This window comes from Herpailurus yagouaroundi, unplaced genomic scaffold (assembly GCF_014898765.1).
Source record: "Herpailurus yagouaroundi ecotype Mexico unplaced genomic scaffold, PumYag 210, whole genome shotgun sequence".
NCBI classification, from domain to species: Eukaryota; Metazoa; Chordata; class Mammalia; order Carnivora; family Felidae; genus Herpailurus; species Herpailurus yagouaroundi.
Genome location: NW_024412441.1, coordinates 10,397,520 through 10,422,555, shown reverse-complemented (window position 1 = coordinate 10,422,555; position 25,036 = coordinate 10,397,520). Strand labels below are relative to the sequence as shown.

Sequence of the window (25,036 nt, the reverse complement as noted above, 5' to 3'; positions counted from 1 at the left end):
TAAATTGACATGAGACAGATTAACAGGAGAAAATTAAATTTAGTTTCATACATATGGAAAATCCACAAAACCATGGAAATTCCAAAGACAGGTAACAAGAGGCTTATAGGAGTTAAGGAGAGGTAAGATAGGGGCCTGAAGATACTATAGGGAGAAGACCATTAGCAGGAAGGTAAAAAGGAAATGTTTGGAAAACAAAGGTTTCCCTGTTATGCAGATGAGGTTCTTAGGTAGAAAGGAATCTCTGTTAATAGCTCTTTTCTGGGCACAGGCAGGTAGTTGAACGAGAGGGAAAGAAGTTTTCCTCAATCTGCTGAGTTTATTTAGATTGCTTTTTACTCAAAATAATGTTCATGCCACAGTGGCCCATCTTGAGGCAGCCTGCCCTTGGCCCTTACACTTCCTGATTTCTATTTAATGATGCCTACTTTAATAAAAATATTATTTTAAAAAAATCCTTCATAATCCAAATTCACTCAAAATAATTAAAGACACCAACCAACTGGTACTGGTCATTTATAAGCAAAATATCATTCGACGGAGATAAATTTTAAATTTTCTGTCCTTAAGATTGAAAACATAATTTGTTATCTGTAAATGCACAATATTGGAGATTTGGCTTAATGGGAATATAGCTGAAAAGAGCCTTAGAAATGTTAATTAATGATAATCTTAATGAAAGCCAGTCATGAGACTTTGGCTGCCAAGAAAGTTGACAGTTCATAGTAGATTATATGTGCATTTTTTTTTTTCAACTAATGAGTCATGGAAGAGAGTTGATCTATTCTCCCTTTTTAGCAGTCCCAGGACAAAAGAGCACAAACCTACGTGGGAAACAAAGGCAAAAGAAAAAAAAAAAGTTAAATTTCCTTGCTACTTAAAGCCCATTGACAAGTCCTTGATACAGGCAGAGTGACCTTCCTCTAGGAACTCAACTGCCTCAATGATGACACTTTCCTAAGGACAAAAGGCAATCTTAGCTTAACGTTATCCCCGTCTCCAGGATCCTGTAAATCTACTTTAATGTATAAAAATTGCTTTAAAACTTCCTTTATCTTTACCCCCCAAATATATGTTACTGATCATGTCCAAGCATATGGCCTACTAACATACATCTGAAGGGTCTCATGACTAAGGTTTTATTAGACAAGAACAAATGACTTTTTCCTAACAACAGTTAGCCCTCTCATGGTCCTGGAAACCTTGTTTTCAGAATTCCTTAGAGACTTATGCTATCCCTAAATACCTCCCAACCTGAAGGTATATGATCAGTCACCTATCACAACCCCAGAGCAGCTCTTTCTGCCCATGGGTCCTGTCCCTGTGCTTTAATAAAACCACCCTTTTGCACTGGAGAGGTCTCAAGAATTCTTTCTTCTTCTGAACCCCAACATGTCCACACCAAAACCAGTATAAAATGACAGATAAATGAGATTAAGATAATCAAGTCTATCAAATAGTTAAGAAGACCCCAGATTGAAGAATTCAAGCAGAAAGGAGGGAACTACCCTTGCACTGGATGGCTATTAGGGATAGCTCTTAGAATTCCCTTACAGCTTCAAGTATTTATGATTGCAAGTCACAATGAAAATGGGAATGACAATTACTGTTACCTGCTGAGTCAGGTATACATTTCCCAAGGAGAGGGTGGCATTGGAGCAGTGGCAAGAATACTGGATTCTAGTGGTGGCTTTGAGCATGATGTTTAGGCTGCTGCCCTCTAGTTTCTTCATCTGCTTCCACTTAGTGTTGTGCCACACAGGGGCTAGGCAAAAACTGAAAGCTTTCCATGCACAATTACATCGAAGGAGAGGATAATTTGCCACCCTAAAATATGTCTTTTTGATATAAGGATTCACTTAGGCTGATTATTTTTTTAATGTTTATTTATGACTTTTGAGAGAGATCTCGGGGATCCAGAGATCATGACTTGAGCCACCCAAGTGCCCCAAGGCTGATTATTTTTAAGAAACAGCAGCCATAGGAAAAGTTCTGAAGCCTGAGTAGAAGTTAGCCTCTGTAAGAAACAGTTACATTTATAAGAGAAATCTCCATTTGTAAGGGTGTCTCGCACGTACTAGGCAGAGAAGGAGGACATTAAATCTCTAGAAACTCTTAACAATGGAGAAGGCAATGACTTAAATCTGCATTAAAACCTTAGCCCTGTTGTTTGTGCTTTTCTGGGCAACCGCCCCAAACTGGTGTTCCCCATCCCCCCAATGTCTTTTGTCTTCCACTGTAGATGTTCTTTAAGGTGGTGTCTTGGGCCATTTCAAAGAGTTACTCAGTTTTCCTGGGTATCTCCTGTGTGTACAGGACATATACATGTGTTTAAACTGTTGTTTCATTTTCCCCTGTTAATCTGTTTTTTCATTATAGTTATGTCTCGGCCAAGAATATAGAAGGGTATAGGGGAAATTGGTTAAATTATTAAAATTCCTTTTTCTCCCATACAACATGTTTTCCTCGTACAATACTGCATGAGAGATATCATTATTTTTGATAGTTAGCAAAACTAGGCCTCAATGATCGCATAGAAAATGCCTGAAGTCCTTTCTAGACGTAACATTCCTTGACTGTTTATAAAGGGAAGTTAAAGTTGCCTGAAGTTGCCAGTCCAAACAGGGTCTGATTCATCTAATGATTCTTCACGTTTTCCACGTAATACTCCCTTCATCCATGAATACACAGCTTTCCTGGCATTGTTAATACAAAAAGAGACTTTACATGAGAAATAAAAATGAGAAGGTGCAGGAATGGAGAAAGATTCTTTATTTGAAGCTAAGACGATCTGCTTGACATTCCTCACATATTTGAAAATATATCCCATTTGTAACAATTATAATGGATTTCAGAGTAGGGGAAGTAACTTCATAAGAGATAATCAAGCAATTTTATCTGAAAAAGAAAACCCATTTCTAATTAATTGCGATCAATTGAATTTTTTTCTCTCCCAGGGACACTATTCCTAGTACCCTCAGGTCACCCATTTAGAAGGGTGAACAGACCCAACAGCAGTCAGTTTCATTATGTCTCCTTAACAACACAGGGCCATGTTGTCCTTTAAAAATATATAACTTTTTTAACCTTTGCATTTTCTATTTACTCATACCTAAATAGAGAACTTCTGCTAAGGTAAGAGAAATGAATGCCAAGTTCAGCTCAATGCAGTTAGTTGTGCTAAAGGCTAAAATTACAGGAACAGCACGGAGTAATAATTGACAGCTGAAGTGCATGGTCCTCTCTTTAGGGAATCTGTGATTGCTCTTAATGGCATTTAAAAAAAAAAAACAGGTCCTGTTAATTTTTCAAGATATTTTTAAACACTCGATTACTTTTAAAACAATCAGCACCATTATGAACTCCTGGGAGGCTCTGAATTACGAAATGAATACCTTTATTTCATAACATTTTACAAAACATTCGCTGTGGACAATAAATATCAAATCCACTAGGGGCTTTGGTAATGCAACACAAATCTTGAAAGGGGGGAACCTAAAGATGATTAGGCAATTAATCACAATTAAAGTTTTCAACTGATCTTAAAGGAGCTGAACACAAGAGCATTGCATAGCTTTGTCTTCTACATGAAGCCTTTCCCTGCCTTCACGGCCTACAGATGAAAGTCCATGCTGACTAAACCATTTTGGAGAAGAACCAACCATGACAGGTGGGAAGACCACATTTTTTTTGGACATGATTTTCAATTAGACCATTCATAATACGGTGAAGTAAAATAGATGGATTATGAATAAAAAATGTACTAGAATTGCCATTTCAGTGGCATGAGACTGATATGAACCTACTCTTATATTAAATATACGTTTATATTTTTGATTGCTTCTAATCACCATCAAACAAGGCCCTATCTTTAATCTCCTTGATGGCCTTCAAGAGGTCATCATCCTGTGGAGGGTCTGCCTCAGCTCTGTCAACATTTAGAAACTGGTGTGTGTGTATGTGTATTGGCTCCATCACCGTCATTCAGAGCACATCAAAAAGCTGTACTTTATCATATTGCCCTATATACAAACCAGGGTTTGGTTTTCCTGTAGCCTGAATGTGAAAACATCTTCCAGAAATGCTCCCCATCAGGGAGTTGGCAGCAACTCTGAAATCTGGCTTCTTACAGAAGAGCATTCTCTGAGGAGTGCTGTTGTTTCAGAATTATAATTTTATGCTCCTTCAGTTCCATTCAATTATGTTGAAATTCAGGGTATTTGTTGAAACCACTCCTGATAGTCTGGGAACAGCAGGACATTTTTCTCATAATTTTTCAAAGATAACCTTTCAACCATTTATCTGACACCCTTTTATTGTCTCCTATTCACTAGACTTCAAGGTTACAGCAGAAAACAAAACCAAAACCAAAACCCAAACCAAAAAACCTGGTTGCTACTCTTAAGAATTTTATAGATAATCTGGTAATTTATGTGGTCATCACATTAACCAACAAAAAACAAACAAACAAAAAAAACAACAACAAAAAAAACATAACGTTGTGGCATTACCAGTATGTCTACAAGCATGATATCTGGCCAACTTAATGAGGGGGAAATGCTTCAAGTCAGTTATTTGGTGTCATAAGGCAAAATATAAAGGATGTGGAGGTTTTTTTTTTTTTTAAACATTTATTTTTAAGAGAGGAGAGAGAAACAGTGTGAGCAGGGGAGGGGGAGTGAGAGATGTGGACAGAGGGTCTAAAGTGGGTTCTGAGCTGACAGCAGAAAGTCCCATGCGGGGCTTGAACTCATGGACCGTGAGATCATGACCTGAGCTGAAGTCAGATGCTTAACTAACTGAGCCACCCAAGAACCCAAAGACTATGGAAGTTTTGAATAAACTGACCAGATATCCTAGTGATAGATTTTGGCATTCTATGGCATACATGAATAAACATGTATCTAGTGTCACTGCTCTTCATTAACTGTATCCCTAAAATATGGAATAAAATATGAACACCTTTCAGTCCAATGATAATTCTTACATGATTACAGTTAGAGTAAGTTGGGAAATAAGTTCTGAGACAAGGTCCAACATAGTATTACCTGTTAATCACCATAAATAATAAAATTAGGTTTTCTCATATCAATAATATCTGGACACATTACTGACCTATTATGTAAACCTCTTGATTGTACCCAAAGGTATGTTTGTAATACTAAACCTTTTTCTTCCCCTTCTCCTAGCCACTTCCAATTGCTATTCAAATTTCAGTTCAATGTCACCTTCTCAGAGATTCTTCAACTTCACTAACTAGGTCAGTTTACCCTATAATCCTCTTCACTTTCTTTGAAACATCTTCCACAATTTCATATGTGCAAATCACTATTTTGTTGTAAATGTCCATCTCCCATAAGCAGGTGCCTATCTGCCTTCTTTGCCAATGTATTCCTGGGCTTAGGAGAGTAAACTGGCACTTAGTAGATGCTTCATGCATGGTGCTGAAAAAAAAAATCTGTTGAAATAACTTCAGGGCAGGGCCTTATATTCAAATGGAACACTTCAAATATGGCTTTGCTGATTATGCTTGGTAATATTATGATATCTGATTTCCTTTCTTGAAAAGGTTAAATTGACAAATTCAAATTCCAGATTGTTATGTCAAACTCATTTTTAGAATCATTTATAGCTTGCTAGTCAATTAAATATCTACCTCTTACAACTTGTTGACATCTATAACCTTTTTGGTTTTTGTTTTTAAATGGTAGTGTTGGACTGTATAAAATACCAAATTATGTTGTAAGTATGCTTCTTTCCTTAAAAAATTTGAAACCAAGGCAGAAATAAGAAGCATGGGTTTTCCTGTATTTATTGTAGAAATCCCATAAATTCATAAATCACAGTTTGGCTCTTTAAAAAGGTGCCTAGGGGCACCTGGATGGCTCAGTTGTTAAGCATCTGACTCTGGCTCAGGTCATGATCGCATGGTTCATGAGCTTGAGTCCCACTTCAGGTAAGCCTCACTTTGGGTGAGCCCCACTTCTTTCTTCCTCTCTGTCTCTGCCTCTCCCTCACTTGTGCCCTCTCTTTCTCAAAAAAAAAAAAAAATGATTTTACCTAGTGGACAAGGGGTATATAGGAAATATAACAAGTCCTCCTAGTCTTTCCTCCTATTCTTTGTTTAATGTTGTTAATAAAAAGTCAGATTCCTTTGTACATTCTTTTAACTTATAAATCTATTCAATAACTTATACACTGAGAGAAGACTTCTGTGAATGTAGGAACATTTTTTCTTACTCTTAAGAGTAACTGGTTTACACAGGCTGGTTCAGCTCACACACTGATTTAATAAAAAACGCTATGCTGTGCTTACTGTGTTATTGCTACAAAGGATGGTGGCAAGAGTCCTTGATAAGCCATATTAGTATGTAACTACCCAGAGGGCTATGAGTTTTAAGAATAAACTGATGAAGCACAGCGTTGATGCCGTTTATTCTAATACATTCTGTTCTGGACTGATTTTCCCAGATTTGGGGAATACATCACCTTTAACTTCCAGAATAACTGTGGTGAATTTTGACCCTCCTAATACTGCTCAGGGAGCCAGAGCAGCAAAATTAAAAGACCGTGGGAGGTGGGGCAGGGCAGGGTAGAGGAAACTGACTCTTAGATGCATTAATGAGGTTCAGAAGTTTGCAGAAAAGTAGGAAGAGTTAACAGAAAGATAAAAGTAAATTATAAGACAGATACATTAATGGAATGCAGGAGAAGGACCTTGAGTTGACTAAGTAAGCATTAATATGGGGTGTGAATAGGTAAACATAGAGCTTACAGAACAAAATCTTATTGGGATAAGAATATCATAACTTAGTGAATACAGTTATGGCTAAATCTAATTGTATTGCTTTAAAAATAATCCATTTACTTGAGAAGAGAATACTTTGTATTTCAAATTTATTTTCTATTTAAAAAATAACAACAGCAACCTCCTTTAGATGTACTTATTAGCAATTCTATCATTCATTTTAGAAATCTAATATGTGGCATTAAAGATTTAGGAATATAGAGACAACAATGATCTTTGTTAAAATGGAACTTTTTGGCAAGGACTCTTATTCTAGTTTATTTAAGTTCCAATGTACTAATAAGACAAGCTGGCTTTTACCAAATGGATCAATGAGTCTTAATCCCAGATCTGAGACTCTCTGCTGGTTACTAAGCTTCTAATTTACACAGAAGAATGAGAATTAAAATGGTCAGGCAGCAACAAATGGTTTAGGGAGGAATGAGAAACAATTGAAAGTAATTTCCTCAATTACACCTTTTCTTTTCTCTGTTGACATATGGTTTCTATACAATTCAGAGAGGCATATACAAGAAGGCTATTTAATAATATAATTTTCTGATAATTAAAAAAAATCTTATGAGCAATTGACTTCTTTTCACTTGTAAACATCTCTGCAGATTAATTTTGGTACTACTTAATGAAGCAGATTATGAAACACGCTTATCAATTTATCAAACAGTTGCCATCTACGATAATTGCTGAGGTGTCTCTTTTTGAATTATTCTCTTTTCATCACTGACAGAGCTAATCATGCATTCCTAAAATGATCTGATCACATATATTGTTTATAGTGAGTGATAAATTAATAAACCAAACCAATTGACTAACACCAGAACCAGCAAAAATGCCCTGAAGGAGGAATTAAGGTGAAAATACCTTCGCAGGTAAGCTTTTTTATATGATTGTTTTGTTTACTTTCCAATCCCCATAGTCACCCCCATTGTCGTTATCTGCTCAGGAGGGGTGACTGAGCTTACATTATTTACAGAATACCACCATAGGATGTAGTTCACTATACTAGTGTTTTCCCAGCACCGCTTCTAAAAAATTGCCCAATGATAGGATCATGGGAGAGGATTGGAAATGTCAATTCATCTCAGCTATGAGAAGGTCAGTTAGATTGCAATAGGTAAAAGAGAGAGCGAGAGAGGAGAGAAATTTAAAAAAATATATATATATATATTAGATATTATAAATCAGTATTAGTGTTGAGATGTGTTTTCAGACCAGAATAATGTGATCATTTGAAAAATAAGAGAATAGAGATAAAGTCATGGAAGATAAAGAGAACATTAATAGTGAAAGCCATATTCTTTATATCGGTCCTAGTTGGTGCTTGATAAATGCAGGTTCTGTAAATGAGTGAGTATGTGAAAACAAACAATTAGTAGAGAAGAGACTTCATAAAGGAAGCTTCTATGTCTAGATCAGGCCTACAAACTTGATCGTTTGGCCAAAGCAATGTATTAAAAGCAAAATGACCAATGTTTGCAAAGTGGCAGATGTACGTAAAATCTCCATTCCTTTGAAAGTTGAAAGACATGGTGACATTCCTGGGAAAGAAGAAATAACTGTGACTGACAAATCACAGGCCACAAATCAATGCAGGATATTTTCATATTAACTAGACTCATCTCAAGAAAGAAACCATTTTGTTGTCAGGATGTTATGATATTCTCGTTTTTGCCATTTGTGGGCTGCTTCCCTAACAAGATAAAGTGTCTGGATACTGGATACTTCCCTCCTTTAAAACAGTTTTATATCCTCAGTTTCTAAGCCTTTATACATTACTTCTCTTTTTCCTACCTTACTGCCATTTATTCTCAGAACTGAGCAACCTCTTTAGACAAAGTCATATTTCTAATGATACCTAGCCTGTTAGTCATTTATCTGCTTGTTGGCATTTGAACTTTGTGGCACTTCAGGTAGAAGGTCTATGAAATATTCCAAGAAGATAGATTGGATGACAGTGTGATGTTTTCAAAATAGGAAGAACAGGAATTTGCCTGTTAACTTAATGGGCTAAAGATACCTTGGCTTTGACCAATGTGTACAAGAGATTTATGAAAAATGAGAAAGATGGGCAAAATTAAGCTGTTCCAAAACAGATTTTTCCTCCTCTTGGATTTTGTGAAAATTTGGCATGAAAAGCCCCTCATTCCTCATTTTTTCATAGCAATGTCATTTTTCCAAGTAGTTTATTCTCTGTTGTTTGTTATATGAAGGGTTCCTTTAGTAGGAATAGACCAATTTGAAAAATAGACTTAATCTACTATCTCTTCATGACTTTCTCTCTATGTGGGAATCTGATAAAATTACTGCTCACCTACCGCTGACACATACAATTCCCAGGAAAAGAAGAAAATAAAGGAGATAATTATGCCAGAAAAATCAAAGATAGCAAATAAACCTAAGACATTTTAAAATCAACAGGTGTCATCTTAAGAGAGAAGACATTTTATTGTCTGTGTTGCCATTTCCTGGGATTTGTAATTTGAGGACTATTTCTCTACCTCTATAAATAAAGTATTTGACATAGTGGATTGTTTTCTCCCTTGAAACACTTTATTTTCTTGGCATCCAGAATGCCACACACTAGTTCTATTTTTCCTCCTTGCTGACCATTTATTCTGTCTCCTTTGCTAGATTTCTGTTCTTTTGTGACCTCCAAATATCAGAATACTCAGTTTTCATACTTCTCCATCTAAATTTCTTTTCCAAGTGATTTCATTGGGTCTTGTGACTTTAGTCAATCTATATGTGATGATGCATAAATTTGTATCCCAAGCTCCAACTTCTCCTGGAAATCCCAAATTATCTACCCTCCTGTACACTTCACTTTTCTACTTGGATCCCTACCAGGTATGTCAAAGCCAAACATTTACTTTCATGTCTTAAAACAAAAGCATTAAAACACACACACACACACACACACACACACACACACACACACACACACATTCTCCACTTCACCTCCCCCCAACCCCTCCACGCCCGCCTCTCCCCGCAAAAGAAAAAGCTCTTGATTTTCCAATTCTTCTTTCTCAGCCTGGGCTTCCTCCAGTAACACCACTGTTCTCAGTTTAGTAGGTTAACATTAAAGAATATATTTAATCCTGCTTTCTCTTAGACCCCAGTTCTAACCTGTTAGCAAGTACTGTCTGCTCTGCCTCAAAATAAATCTGGAGGGGTGCCTGGGTGACTTAGGTCATTAAGCTTATGACTTTGGCTCAGGTCATGATCTTGTGGTTCTTGAATTCAAGCCCGCATTGGACTCTCTGCTGTCAGCACAGAGCCCACTGCACATCCTCTGTCTCCCTCTCTCTCTGCCCCTTCTCTTCTGTTTCTCTCTCTCTCTCTCTCTCAAAATAAATAAATAAACTTAAAAAATAAATAAATGTGGAATTTGGCCATGCCTTCATTTGACAATCATAACCACTTTCTCTTGTGTGGACTCCTGATAGAGCATCCTAGCAGGTTTTCTTTTTTCCATGCTTCCCTAAAATCTGTTGCCTACACTAAAGCCAGAGTTATGTTTGTAAAAATAGAAGTCATTCTCATGATTAAAAACTATCAATAGATCTCCTCTCACATTAGGACAAAATTCAAATCCTTTTCAATAACCTGAAAGATATGACAGGGCATCTGGCCACCTCTGGCATGAGAATGGCTCCTAACATACAAAACTCTAGGAAAAGAAAATAAAACAACAACAACAACAACAACAACAATACCACCACCATAAAAATAGGGCTTTTATATGCTTGCTAGTCTTAAAATACAGTCGGATTTCATTCACTTCAATTAAATATGCAAGTACCATTCTCATGTTACACCGCTAAAACCCATGGAAGATAAAAAAATGAGTCACAATAGCTAATGTTTATAGTATAACTTATACCAAGCAATGTGCTAAAGGCTTTAGAGGTATTACATTACTCAAGTTCCTTGTCATAGCCCAGGAGATACAAGGTTCCCTACTTTAGCGATGAGAAACCAAGTAAATAGGTAACTTGCCGTACATCAGACAGCTATTTAAGAGAAACTTGAATCCTTGTCTTTCTGATAGCTAGATCTAGTCTATGTTGGTGATTCTCAGTGTAGAACTGTCAGAGGCAAGCCTCAAGGACACCCCTACTGACCCTACAAACTCAATTAATCCAAATATTAATTGAGGGATTAACGATGTAGGGCCAATGTAAATGCCCAATGCAAGGCTATTTACCCATGTCAATGGTGTCCTTACTAGTAATCTATCAATTACTGAATTACTAAAGCTTAGTTTTCATAAGCTAAAATAATACTTAATAGAGTTTACTGAGGATGCTAGTTCAATATCCTAATGAAAAACCTAGCTGCTACCCAGTACCTGGGGGTGACGCAAATGGCAGGCACCCTGTGCCCGAGTACATGCAGATAGCCAGAAGTGCCAAGACTTAAGAGGGACATACTTTTTTATCAAAGCATCTTGGGCAGTGGTAGCAATGGTACTATTACTATTGTACTATTATTCTTGCTTTACATTATAAATTCCTGTTTAAACTTTATTACTGTCAATTTAACTGTTTATGGACCCTTTGCCTACCCCTATTCTGTGTAATGATGCACATTTGAAGCAAAGCTATCCGTGATCCACAATTGTATTAAGGCTAGACTTTAAAACATTTCCACATAGCAAACACATATGAATCACGACACTCCTGTTACAAAGCATGCACATATCCCTCCCTGTTTGAATTTTCTTTACAGTGATGTTTCATTGTTATCAAGGGCTTTTTATTTGTCTGTAATGGAATGGGTCATGGACAATAGCGGTCAAAAAATGACTGAGAACTTCTTTTTGAGGTTAACAAGTCTGCTAGCTTTCCTCCAGGGCTTCCTAATGTAGTGTGCAAGAGAGTGCAGGGAGAGGTAAGTGCAATCAGTGAGGGACAGATAGACCCTCAGGTAAATTGTCCTAATATTGCCCATGATACTCAAGCATTCCACAGTGGTAAGTGTTAAAATGCAGAAACTGTAAGGTAGCCTGTCAAGTAAAATAGCAAAGAGCCTATCTTTAATTGTTCTTCATATTTTCTAAGACAGATTTCTGAATAATTTTACATGGAAGAGTTGCATTTTTGTTTCCTTAAGTTTTGAACTTAAGGTCAAAGTGGCTGAGGGTTGTACCTTCTCATGAGTTTTGAGCATGTTCTAAAGAGGAAAAGCAAAGACACTGAATTTACTACCTTGATTTCCTACGAAGAGCAGCAAGTTCTAGTCTCAATCCCCTCTGGACAAAGGAGATCTTTAAGAGAAGCTGTGCAAGGGCCCTTCCGCACACCTTGATAACTGTTCTGGCTCTTGGGGTTCCGATCACAAGGGCCACTCTACTTTTTACCTCCTCTGGGCCTGTGACAGCAACCATGGGGAAGGTTTGGTTCCTACCTTTTGTAGTTAACTCCTCAAATGAGAAAAGAAAACCAGCCAGAGAAGATAAACTATTCAAGTGGCAATCAGTGACACTGCTCCTCCTCCCAATCTCTCTGGTGTGCTTTAAGACAGAAACGTATAATGCTGATTTATCAGAGTTCAATGAAATAAACAGACCATTCTTCCAAGGTTCTCTGTTTGTTATGATGAAGTGTAAGCCAAGAATGACAACAAGGACAACTAATATTTATTATGTTCCTACTATGGGCCATGGACTCTGCTAAGTGGCTTGCTTACTCACTTGTTTAACACTAACAGTGACCCTGATCAGTTGATACCATATTGTACCCATGTTACAGATGAGGACACTAAAGCTTGCACATAGGTTCACTGGCCATTTCTTGACTGACATACCAGTTCCTAATATTCTTCTATTCTGTAAAGCTGAGCTTTTCAATGTGTTTTGACTTAAAACTCTATTAAAACTCTATATAGAAAGACGTTTATTCACAGTTACTTTCTGGTTAGTTTTAGTAAAAATGGCAGGCTCAAAGGAAACTTTTTTTTTTTTTTTTGAGTAGTGAAGGTATAAGAAATTTAAAAAAATTTTTTTAAGAAATATAATTTTTATCTTTAAAAACGTCCTTACTAGTTTTGCTGGCATTCTTGACTCAGTTCTATATTCCTGTATGGTAACAGAAATGTTTGTGTATAAAAAGGTATTTTAAAAATCCCATTCTAGGCATGTCTGGGTGGCTCAGTTGGTTAAACATCCAACTCTTGGTTTCAGCTCAGGTCATGATCCCATGTTTCGTGAGTTCAAGCCCTGAATTGGGCTCTGTGCTGACAGCACAGAGCCTGCTTGGGATTCTGTCTCCCTCTCTTTCTGCCTCTCCCCTGCTTGCTCTCTATCTTAAAAATAAATAAATAAATATAAAAAAATCCCATTTTAATTGCAATCAGTTAATCAACAAATGTAGTAAAACTGCAAAACAAAACAGAATCCTGCAATGTTCTTAAAATACAGTTTTTCCACACTCAAAACAATGCATCATAATTCCGCAAACAATGTGACAAAATACTGAATTGTACTGCAGAAAAAGAAGAATGTTGTTAAAATCATGATCATCATCTTATTTTAAACATTGCTTTACACACAAGCAAGATTTGGTGACTATATTAAGGGGCTCTGACATTCCTCAAGTCCATAGTCTTTTAGGCTGTTTTTCTCTTATTAAATATGACTGATTTATTGGCTAAGTTTCCCCTGGTAACTCCCAGTACACAGAAAACTGGCAAATCTGCATTATTTTGAGTCTCTGCTAAGGTTACACTTTTTCATAGATTCATACACCATGGAATTTTAAAGTTCCTGCCTGTGATAAAGCTTAATATTGTACCCATTATCTTAACATTCTTATTATTTTCTATTAAGGAAGTACATCTGGTCAATTCAGGTAACTAAAGAATATACACTATTTTAATGCAATGTTATTCAAGCATTAGAATTCTATTTAATTAAAAACAGTGAAAATACAGCCAAGGACTTATTATGTTAGGCAGTAAGAAGAAAAAAAAAATGTGTGTTCATATTATGTAGGATACACATGAGACCTCAAACACATGTATGTTTGTGAAAATGGAAATCATTTACCATAGTAGATTAAACTAAAAGGAAATTCCTGATAATTAACATGCACACAGTCACCTCTCTATATAGAGAAGTTCAAGAGACATTTTCATTTGTGGGAGTGTGCTCACTGGGAATAATGGGCCCTGCCTTTGGACAGGATTTACTTATAATCCAGCTAGTTCAGAAATGTACTTGTTGCCTAAATAGGTGGCTTCCCCCATGTGTTTTCTATTACCAGTTCTAGAGTTCTGGCTTGGGAGAGTAAAAGTGATAGGCTATTCAATTATCAGCCTAAGGGTGGGGCTGAGAGACACTCTGAGTTTCAGCCAGCCATTTCTTTGCTGGATGGTAGGTAGAGTAGATATACAAGCATATATATGAAATAAGCTTCCTTTTCTACTCAGTGGGAATAAATTATAACATGTCTGGGAAAATATGTACATAACTATTTTCAGGACTGATTTGAGGCCATAATGGATTTTAAAAAGCCTAACTCAAACAGGGAATAAAAGCTTGATGATTCTATTCTCTCTCTGTTTCTATGTTTTTTACATAGATTTTTTAAAGGGTTGAGTTCTTAGAAGACCTTAGCCATTTTTTAAATGGCTAGTACATATGAACTCAAAGAGAAAGAGAAAAGGCTGCTCTTAAATCTTGCATAAAACCAGGATTACAGAGGAAAAGTTATGAAAGGAGGTATTTTCAGCTATTAAGCATGACTGCCTCTCATGGGAGAATGGGTTATTTGCATTTAAAAATATTAATTTATTTTGAGAGAGAGATGCACACGCATGCATGAGTGGGGTTTGGGGGTGCAGAGAGAGAGAGAGGGAGAGAGAGAATCCCAAGCAGGTTCTGAAGTGGCAGCACAGAGCCCAACAGAGAGCTCAATTTCATAAACTGTGAGATTATGACCTCAGCTGAAATCAAGAATCGGATGCTAAACCTACTGAGCCACCCAGACACTCCAGGTTATTTGCATTTTATTTTATTTTTCCATGTTTTCCTTGATATTTTCGAAATTTTCTAGGAATGTTTTCCAGCAATGTTAGAGCAGAATATATTTTGTCTACTCTATATTCACATATTCATTTACTCCATGATAAAGGATATTATTTTTTTCTCTCAGCTTATCTTCTGTCTCTCATTGGTAAATTTTACAAAAATAATTAGGCATACTTCACTCAGTCCCAAGCTTCTTCCTCTTTAGGGAGTTTCTAGTGGAAAGCCCAGGTCCCCCTGCTTCTGCAAAGTCTCTGTTCCATGAATGCATCTTGCCCAAGGTCCATCACTCATATGTCTGGGAGCTAAGCTTACCTAACCAGTGTCCAGTTAGCAGCCTTATGTGACTCTTACAACTAAGTCATGCTATTCAAACTGGTGTTTTGTCTGCCTAAGTGTTCTTGAAAAACTTGAATTCTGCAAAAACTTACACTACTCCAAACCTACCAAACTATACCCAGAGCACGTGGCAAACCATCAATAATTCTAATAAAAATACTATCACTGAAGTACATTTAATTTTTAATAAATATAATAAATAATAGGTCTTTAGTTAAAACTAAAAGGCAAAATGTTGTTTGACGGACAGTAGTCTGAGAAAGAACTGAGATTCTTTGGAGACATGAGCAAAGTACAGGAATGTCAGGAAAAACAGTGCAACTGGGGTGCCTGGGTGGCTCTGTCGATTAAGTGGCTGACTCTTGATTTTGGCTCAGGTCATGATCTCAGGGTTCATGGGACTAAGCCCCATACTGGACTCTGCACAGGCTGGCAGTGTGAATCCTGCTTGGGATTTCTCTCCCTCTCTCTCTGCCCTTCCCTGGCTTGCTCTCTCTTTCTCAAAATAAATAAAAAATAAACATTAAAAAAAAACAAAGGAAGAGCATTGCAATCAACATTAGAGGACCAGAGCTTGTGGCCTGTGTCCCAAGAAAGAAACTAGGTTGAATGGGCAAATGTATTTGGCTCCTCTACTGCTTATTGTCTTGACCTGTTTGCACAGTTTGCATGTAGCTGCTGTTACTTGCTGGTGTAAAATATTAATATGCCATAAAAAAATCACAAATGGGGGATGTAATGTAACTCTCCACTACATTGACATATTTCCTGCATTCCAAGTATGCCTGAGATTTTCCAGGGTAAAAAAATGGGACACATAGCAAAACAGACTAAACCAAACAGGATATTTGTTTTTATATCTGTCCTCTCCCCTCCTTTCAATTCTCAAGTTGTTTAGAACCCTAGAAGGAAAAGGAGTGCTTTTCCCCTTCCCCCCCGAAGGTCAGGGCTCAAAAACTCAATAACTTGTATAAATATAATAAAGCATACTTAAAAATACATAGACTTGTTCTTATAAGAGATAAAAGAAAAGCAAAAAGTGGATAAAGCTTTTGACCTTCAATAAAACCCCAAAGCATCAATACCTGGACAACAAGATTCTTATTAGCAAAACCACAAGAACACCCTAGACTATTTCCAGATAAAGTGGCATTAAGAAGGTTCCTTTGGACTAAATTGGAATAAACTAACAACCTTCTAAAAAATGGAATTCAAGACATGCTACCCCAAAACATGGTACCCGGGGCATACTGAATATCTTAGGTAGAAAGAATCTGAGAAGTGAAGTATACAGGAAGCACTTTCTGATTTTCCCCTGCAGGGGGCCATAAAAACCTCCTGTGAGGTGTCCTCCCCATACCTGGAGGAAAGAAGCATCCTTATCTCTGAAGACAAAGAATACAGCAGAATGTGAATGAACAGGCCTTGCCAAATTTCCCTCCCTTTACTACACTCAGCTCAGACTCTTTATCCTATTATATCTTTCCAGGAATTTCCATTCTTTATCTAATCTAGCATAAAAACACTCGGGTTTAACCATTTCTTCCAATCTTCATTTCCTCATGGAGATTTCAGTGTCACATAAAATTTACATTAAATAAAAAAATAAATTTTGTGCTTTTACTTATTAATCTGTCTATAATTATGGGGTCCTTTTTGAGAACTTATAAGGGTAGAGTAAAAAGATACTTTTCTCCCCTATATCAGCATGAGCAAATAAGGTTCTGATTGAAATCTACAAATTTATCTACAAAGAAGTTTATTAGAATGCTAGAATCCTGAATGCTGAAACTTTAAAACAACGTGTGCTTTGGGCAAAGAGGAGTGTTTTACAGTCAGAAGTGTATGTTTTACAAAACTTGATAGAAAGTGAAGAAAATAATGTATTTCAGAAGTATGCAGATGATAGGTCTACAATTGATTATTCATGTATAGTATTCATGTATAGTATGAATAGCTGTGTAGTTGTTTCAAAATAAAATTCCAGGGCAGTGAGTTTGGGTGAACTGCAATGAGAGGTAGTCCACCTAAGACTGAAATTCTGCAATCCTTTCCCAATTCTGAGAAAAATGAATTGACCAGTGTAATATCTCAAATTTAAGTTTTCTCCCATGATTTTTTCAAAGATCTCTGGTCCTGTTACCCCATTGTCCTCCCATTTGATATTAAGCATTTGCTTAGCCTTTCAGGTTCATCTATTTTTAAAAAAAATTTTAACAGTTATTTATTTTTGAGAGAGAGGGAGAGAGACAGAGCATGAGTGGGGGTGGGAGGGGGGGGCAGAGAAACAGGAACACAGAATCTGAAGCAGGCTCCAGGCTCTGAGTTGTCAGCACAGAGTCCCACACAGGGTTTGAAATCATGAGCCATAAGATCATGACCTGAGCTGAAGTCAGATGCTTAACCGACTGGGCCACCCAGACGCCCCTCAGGTTCATCTTTTACCTTAAATTTGGTAGGATGCTTATTTACAGTAATGAGTTTTATACTGCCAAAATGGGAATTTTTTTAAAATCCATTTTGTTTTAGATGGAAAGGCGTGCTAGTGAAAGTATTCTTAATATATATGATTGAGTCAAATATTAGTATATTAGTAGTGATTTGAAAAGTCACTGCTGAAGAGTAAAAATAACTGTGGGAGAGTCAGAAAAGAAAGTTCTGGCTTCTGCCTGGAACTAGAAATGAACCCTTTGAGAAACGACATGACAGCTGAAGACTTGGATTCCTCACTGGTGAGGAAGGATGCAGAGGGGGACTTGCGTGGCTTATACAACAAAATGTCTAAGAGTCCTTTCAGCTCAAAAAGTCTGATTGTTCCATTCCTTCCATAGCATGACTCATGGTACACCAATGAGACTAGATGGAAGGCAGCTGGGCCCCTGTCTGAGAAATCTTTAATTGGTTCTATCTAATGGCAGATGAAAGGCAAAGGCATAGGGGACAATGGAGCAATTCTTCCATATGAATACCATCTTGGGGTGGGTGAGTTCTCACAAGAGCCCATGGTTGGTATTTTAATTCCTTACAAACAAAAATATCATTTAAAAGTGACTTAGATCACAACCAGAATAATTTTTCCAATATCCCTTCCCGATATTTCAACATCCTGTGGCTATATTCAAAACTGGGAAAAAACATGCAAACCAGTGATAGCCTTCTCATTTCTTGGAGACCCTAGCTCAGATTATTTGCTTCCAGGAAGGTGACTTCTCTTCCCCTGTTGGCCTGGGCATGAGGGAGGGGTAAGAATCTCAGTAGAGTAAACTGAACATTTGACACCAGAAACTATTCAACCTTGGACCTGCTTGGAACAGCAGCCTTTTATTCTGATTGGATCTGTGAAAAATAATAACCCTGAGGAACTCAGACAAGCATTGTTTATCTTCTTTTATCTATTGCTCTGTTTGGAAAATAAAATTAATCTACAGCAGAGGAAAAGTAAGCACAACAGGCATTTGCTGTAGATACCAAGGGATCAAAGTTACATGGCCTTCATATCTTTAACTTTTTTTGCAATCCAATTTACTACACCCATTAATTAAGAAATATACATAGAAGAGAAACCATTTTTATGAGAAACCTTTAAAATTGTGGCATAACATATAACATCATATTTGTTTCAAGTGTACAACGTAATGGTTACATATTTGTATACACTGCAACATGGTAACCACAACAAGTCTAGTTACAGTTTGTCACATTTTGTGTTTGTGTGTGTGTGTGTGTGTGTGAGAGAGAGAGAGAGAGAGAGAGAGAAAGAGAGAGAGAGAGAGAACATTTAGGACTTACTTTCTTAGCAACTTTTAGTATGCACTAAAATATTATTGGCTATAGTCACTGTTGTACATTACATCCAGAGGACTTACTCATTTTATACTTGGAAATTTGTACCTCTTGACCCTCTCTATCCATTTCACTCATTCCACAACTCTTTCCCCTAGCAACCACTGTTATATTTTCTAGACCTATGAATTTTGTTTCATTGTGTTTAGTTTTAACATCAGCAGCGAGTCTCTTGTCGACACTGTACAGATGTGTTGTTTTTTTTTATCCATTTAGCCATGCCATGTCTCTTGTTTGCAGAATTTAGTCCATTTACATTTAAAGTAATGATTGATAGGTATGTACTTCTTGCCTTTTTGTTAACTGTTTTCTAATTGTTTTATAGTTCTTCTCTGTTCCATTCTTCTTTTCTTTCTCCTTCTATTATGGTTTGATGACTTTTGATAGTGTTATGTTGAGATGTTTAGATTCCTTTCTCACTATCTTTTGTGAACTATATGTTTTGGCTTCATGACTAACATGTGACTTACACATAATATCACGTGTGTGTGTGTGTGTGTGTGTGTGTGTGTATAAGTTGGTAGAAACTTTAATGTAAATACATTCTAAAACTGCACATTTTTACACACCCCCACCACATTTTATGTTTTCATTGTCAAATTTTATACATTTTTAATTTTATAAATCCCTTAACAAATTGTTATATTTTTACTACTTTTGTGTTTTAACTTTCATAATAGTTTTGTAAGTGGTTAATGCACTCCCTTTACTGTATATTTACTGTTACCAGTGACGTTTATATTTCTATATGTTAACTTATTACTAATTAACACCCTTTCTTTTCAGCTTAAAGCAGTCACTTCAACACATCTTGTGAGGCAGGTTTAGTATGGTGAGAAACTTGGGTTTTTACTTGTCTGTAGGACTCCATCATTCCTTTAATTCTGAAAGATAACCATGCTAGTTACAGTATTCTTGATTAGAGTTTGTTTTGTTTTGTTTTGTTTGTTTTTTGTTTTTGTTTTTTATTGTTTTGTTCTTTTCTTTCAGCATGCTGCCTTCTGGACTTCAAAGCTTCTGAAAAATCTGCTGATAGTCTTATGGAGTTTCTCCTGTATGTAACAAGTTGTTTTTCTCTCGCTGCTTTTAAGATTCTCTATTTTTAAATTTTGACATTTTAATTGTAATATTTATGTCTTGGTGTAGATCTCTTTGGCTTTATCTTATCTGGAAATTTCTGGGCTTCCTGCATCTGAAAGTCTATTTCCGCCCCCCAGTTAGGAATTTTTCAGCCATTATTGTTTTAAGTAGGTTATCTGCCCCTAATATCTCTCTTCTATTTCTGGGACCCCTATATTGCTCCTGTTATCCTGCTCGATATAGTCCTATATTTCCTTAAGCTATCTCCACTTGTTAAAATTCTTCACATTTTTTGCCACTCTGTTTGGGTGAGTTCCAATGCTCTGTTTGCTACTGGTCCTTTCTTCTTCTTCATCTAGTCTGCTGTTAAACCACTCTAGTATATCTTTCAGTTCAGTTATTGTATTCTTCCACCTTGTGATTTCTGTTTGGTACTTTTCTTATATTTTGCATCTCTTTGTTAACATTTTTACTGATTCTTATCCCAAGTTTGGTGAATATCATCATGACCTTTACTTTGAACTTGTTATCAGGTCAATTACTTATCTCTGTTTTATTTTTTTCCTGTAATTTTATCTTGCTCTTTTGTTTGAAACACATTCCTCTGTTTCCTCATTTTGTATGACTTTTTGTGTTTGTTTCCATGTATTAGGTGAAACAGCTACCTCTTCCAGTCTTGAAAGAGTTGTTCCAGTCTTAAAAGAGTTGCCTAGTGTAGGAGATAAAACTTGTTGTTCAATCTTGCCCTAGCTCTTGAACCTTCGTAGTTGTCTAAGCAGCCTGATTTACCTTATATAGGTCCCAGTTGTTGAGGGTATGCCAAGATCTACCAGAAAACATGATCTTGGTCATATCCTACTTTCAGGCTGATTGGGAGTCAGATTCTCAGGTCACAGCTTTTAAAGTATGCAAACATATACAGTCCTGCGTGACCACAGTTGTAAACCCCGTCACCTCTAGACCAGGTGGTGTGGAGGTGTCTCCTGGGCAACAATGCAAGAAGTAGGGCACCAGATGAGTGTATAAGCTCCTTTCTGGGAGGCACTATTGAGCTGTAGCTATGCCTGGGGAGAACACAAGATGGTCTCCTCTGGCCTATGTTCCATGAGACTATTACCGTAGCCTCTAGGTGTGTGGCATACCTGAAAACTCCCCCTTAGGCTGAAGTTTCAAGGTGAATAAATAGTCTTTTTTCATAGGAAAACTGAAGATGTGATTCAGTCTGCTGTCTGTGCAGTGCCCTGGGAGTGGTAGCCTGCCACAAACTGCCTCTTCAATTGTTACGGTCCCATGGAACTCAGGAACAAAAGACCACCAGAGCCAGACAACCAAAGGCAGTTCCCTCTGTGGTCTGTGTGCACCCACCGGCTTTAACAAGGCAGCTGGAGAGTGCAGGAGCTGAGTGTGTCTATTGGCTTTAGCAGGGCAGTTAGAAGTGTGGGGGCAGGGCATGCCTAGCGCCTTTGGCAGGACTTTGGGAAATTCCAGGAACCGTGTGAGCTTGTGTGCACTAGCAAGGTAGATGGAGAATGCAAAAATGACCCATGCCAGTGTCTTCCTCCGTCCCAGAAGACTCTGCAGATTCTCTGGCTGACTATAAGATTAGCAAATGTGTCTCCTCCATGAAGAGTTTAGACACTTTCCAAACGGCTGCTTCTGCACTGGGTCCCTGGACACAATGAGTCTGAATGGGAGACCTTTAAAAGCAATCTTTTAAAGCCCTGTTGTTTTTCAAAGCTAGATGTTCTGGGGGCTTCTCTCTCTGGTGCAGGTCCCTAGGGTTGAGGTGCCTGCTATGAGACACAAACACTCACTCCTCAGGGAGATGCTCCTGCTCTGTGAGAGCCCTCTTGGTTGAGGGGTGCCCTATGCATCTTGATGTGGCCCTTTTATCCTTTGTTGTGGGGGAGCTAGTCTTTAAGTCTTTTTCAGGGGCAGCTGTTCCATATGTATCAGTGTGTTGTGCGATGAGATGATTTTAGGATCTTACTATGCTGCCATCTTGGACTGCTTCCTACCTGGAGACTTGATATGTTTTTGTATTAGCCATAATTTCATCCACAGCTTTTTTTTTAAACAAAACAAAACAAGACAAAACAATGTTTAAATGACAAAGTATGATGAGCTGTTTCCAATGATAAATAGTAATTTATGTTGCCAGTCTAACAAATGTGAATAAGGACCTAGTAAAACACAGAGTAGGGGTGAAAAAACAAAACAAAAGCAAAACAAACAAACAAACAAACCCTGTGAACCAGAAACAGCAACAAAGCTGGGGCGCCTGGGTGGCTCAGTCGGTTGGGCGTCCAACTTTGGCAAGGGTCATTCATCTCATGGTTGGTGGGTTTGAGCCCCACGACCAGTTCTGTGCTGACAGCTCAGCCTGGAGCCTATTTTGGATTCTGTGTCTCCCTCTCTCTCTGACCCTCCCCCACTCATGCTGTGTCTGTCTCTCTTTCAAAAATAAATAAATGTTAAAAGGAAAAAAAAAAAAAAAGGCAGCAAAACTCAATTTCTGATGCCATAGTGCCCCCTGCTGGGAGGTCTTGGAAGTGGGGTCCTCAGGAGATCTAACTGGTCTCCTTTGACAGGACACAAAAAGAGGCCTTTGTGTTTTGAGCAATAACAACAACAAGAATCATCTAAGTGAAAAGAACGTGTGCATATTGTTTTAATCTATTTCTTTTTACATAACTACGATTGGGAACGGGAAGAAGGGATAGGAAAGGATTGGGCTATGCATAAAGCGTCCCAGAACCCATTCATTACAAGTAGGCCTAGCCCTGGCTCCTCTACACCACTATGGGATATTGCTCAAAGCTCTTCAAGCTTTAGCTCCTCATATGTAAAATGAAAATAATAATAACTCCTTTGTTTCTTATAAATGCTGCTGTCAAAATGAGATTACACTTGAGAAAAAACACTTTTAAATGCTATGGCACTAAATAAAACCAGTATGAAGGTCAGGATGAGGTGGGACACTTCCATTAACCATTAAACTTTCTTTTTAGAGTCACCAAAAGGTAACCCAGGGTGGACACACCAGATCTTGTCTGAGTGAGCAGATGTTCAAGGGATTCACTAGATTATCTCTGACACCCGTATCTGCTGTTCAGATTCTTTACATTTCAAAGCGTAGAGTATATGTTTACAGATGGCTGCTACTGGTTGATGAACAGACATGGATACAGGGGTAATGAAAATTAAGGCAACTTGGTTACTTTGTAATCATTAGTGGCAGGCTCTCTGGTCTCCTCTTAGTCTGCAGACCAACAGCATTTGCCTTACCTGGGAGCTTGTTAGAAATACAGAACTTAACATTTTACCCCAGACCTACTAAATCAGAATCTGCATTTTAACAATCTCTCCAGGTAATTCTTATACACATTCAAATTTAAGAAACTCCACTCTGGTCTGTTTAGGCTATAAACTTTCTCTCTGGCTATATATCAGTTGGTATCTAGTAAGCATATGCAAAATAGTATTTTTGACTTGGCCTAACTTTAAAAATACATTGACAAGTACTTGTAAAACTGAAAGTGGAAAAAGAAACCATGACTAAGGATAATTAACTTCATGAGCCTCAAAATAAACTATAATAAAATGATGTATTTATTTATTTATTTATTTATATGAAATTTATTGTCAAATTGGTTTCCATACAACACCCAGTGCTCATCCCAACAGGTGCCCTCCTCAATGCCCCTCACCCACCCCCCCTCCCTCCCACCCCCCATCAACCCTCAGTTTGTTCTCAGTTTTTAAGAGTCTCTTATGCTTCAGCTCTCACCCACTCTAACCTCTTTTTATTTCCTTCCCTTCCCCCATGGTCTTCTGTTAAGTTTCTCAGGATCCATAAGAGTGAAAACATATGGTATCTGTCTTTCTCTGTATGACTTAATTCACTTAGCATAACACTCTCCAGTTCCATCCACATTGCTATAAAAGGCCAGATTTCATTCTTTCTCATTGCCAAGTAGTATTCCATTGTGTATGTAAACCACAATTTCTTTATCCATTCATCAGTTGATGGACATTTAGGCTCTTTCCATAATTTGGCTATTGTTGAAAGTGCTGCTATAAACCTTGGGGTATAAGTGCCCCTGTGCATCAGCACTCCTGTATCCCTTGGATAAATTCCTAGCAGTACTATTTCTGGGTGATAGGGTAGATCTATTTTTAATTTTTTGAGGAACCTCCAAACTGTTTTCCAGAGCGGCTGCAACAGTGTGCATTCCCACCAACAGTGCAAGAGGGTTCCCGTTTCTCCACATCCTCTCCAGCATCTATAGTCTCCTGATTTGTTCATTTTAGCCACTCTGGCGTGAGGTGATATCTCAGTGTGGTTTTGATTTATATTTAAACATCATATTGTGTAAGTTTGTTACAAAAAGTTTTCATAGTTTCTTAGTACTAATGTTAAAAAATCTATGTATTGGGGCGCCTGGGTGGCGCAGTCGGTTAAGCGTCCGACTTCAGCCAGGTCACGATCTCGCGGTCCATGAGTTCGAGCCCCGCATTGGGCTCTGGGCTGATGGCTCAGAGCCTGGAGCCTGTTTCCAGTTCTGTGTCTCCCTCTCTCTCTGCCCCTCGCCCGTTCATGCTCTGTCTCTCTCTGTCCCAAAAATAAATAAACGTTGAAAAAAAATTAAAAAAAAATCTATGTATTGGTAATAATACATGCGTGTTTTATATTTGCTTTTGTTACCTGTGTTGATAGAATTTCAAAATGCAAAATAATTATAAGAGATTTCAGAGAGTAGACTCCGGTCTAACCAGATTTAAACAATCTAATAAGGCTGTAGCTTTCATTTAAAACATAATTCACCTGATCCATTAGATGTTCTGAGTTGTTGGAACTAGAACAATCTAACAGCAACAAATAGGGTCAGAGTTCTTCTCTAGGCACAAATTTTTCTTTTAATTTTTTAAATGTT

General features: G+C 37.5%; 1 protein-coding gene across 28 annotated transcripts in view; it reads right to left on the bottom strand.

The window, feature by feature from the left end:
* NRXN1 (neurexin 1) overlaps positions 1–25,036 on the bottom strand; it is a 1,154,099-nt gene that overhangs the window by 481,834 nt on the left and 647,229 nt on the right. The gene's annotated exons all lie outside the window — the stretch shown is intronic.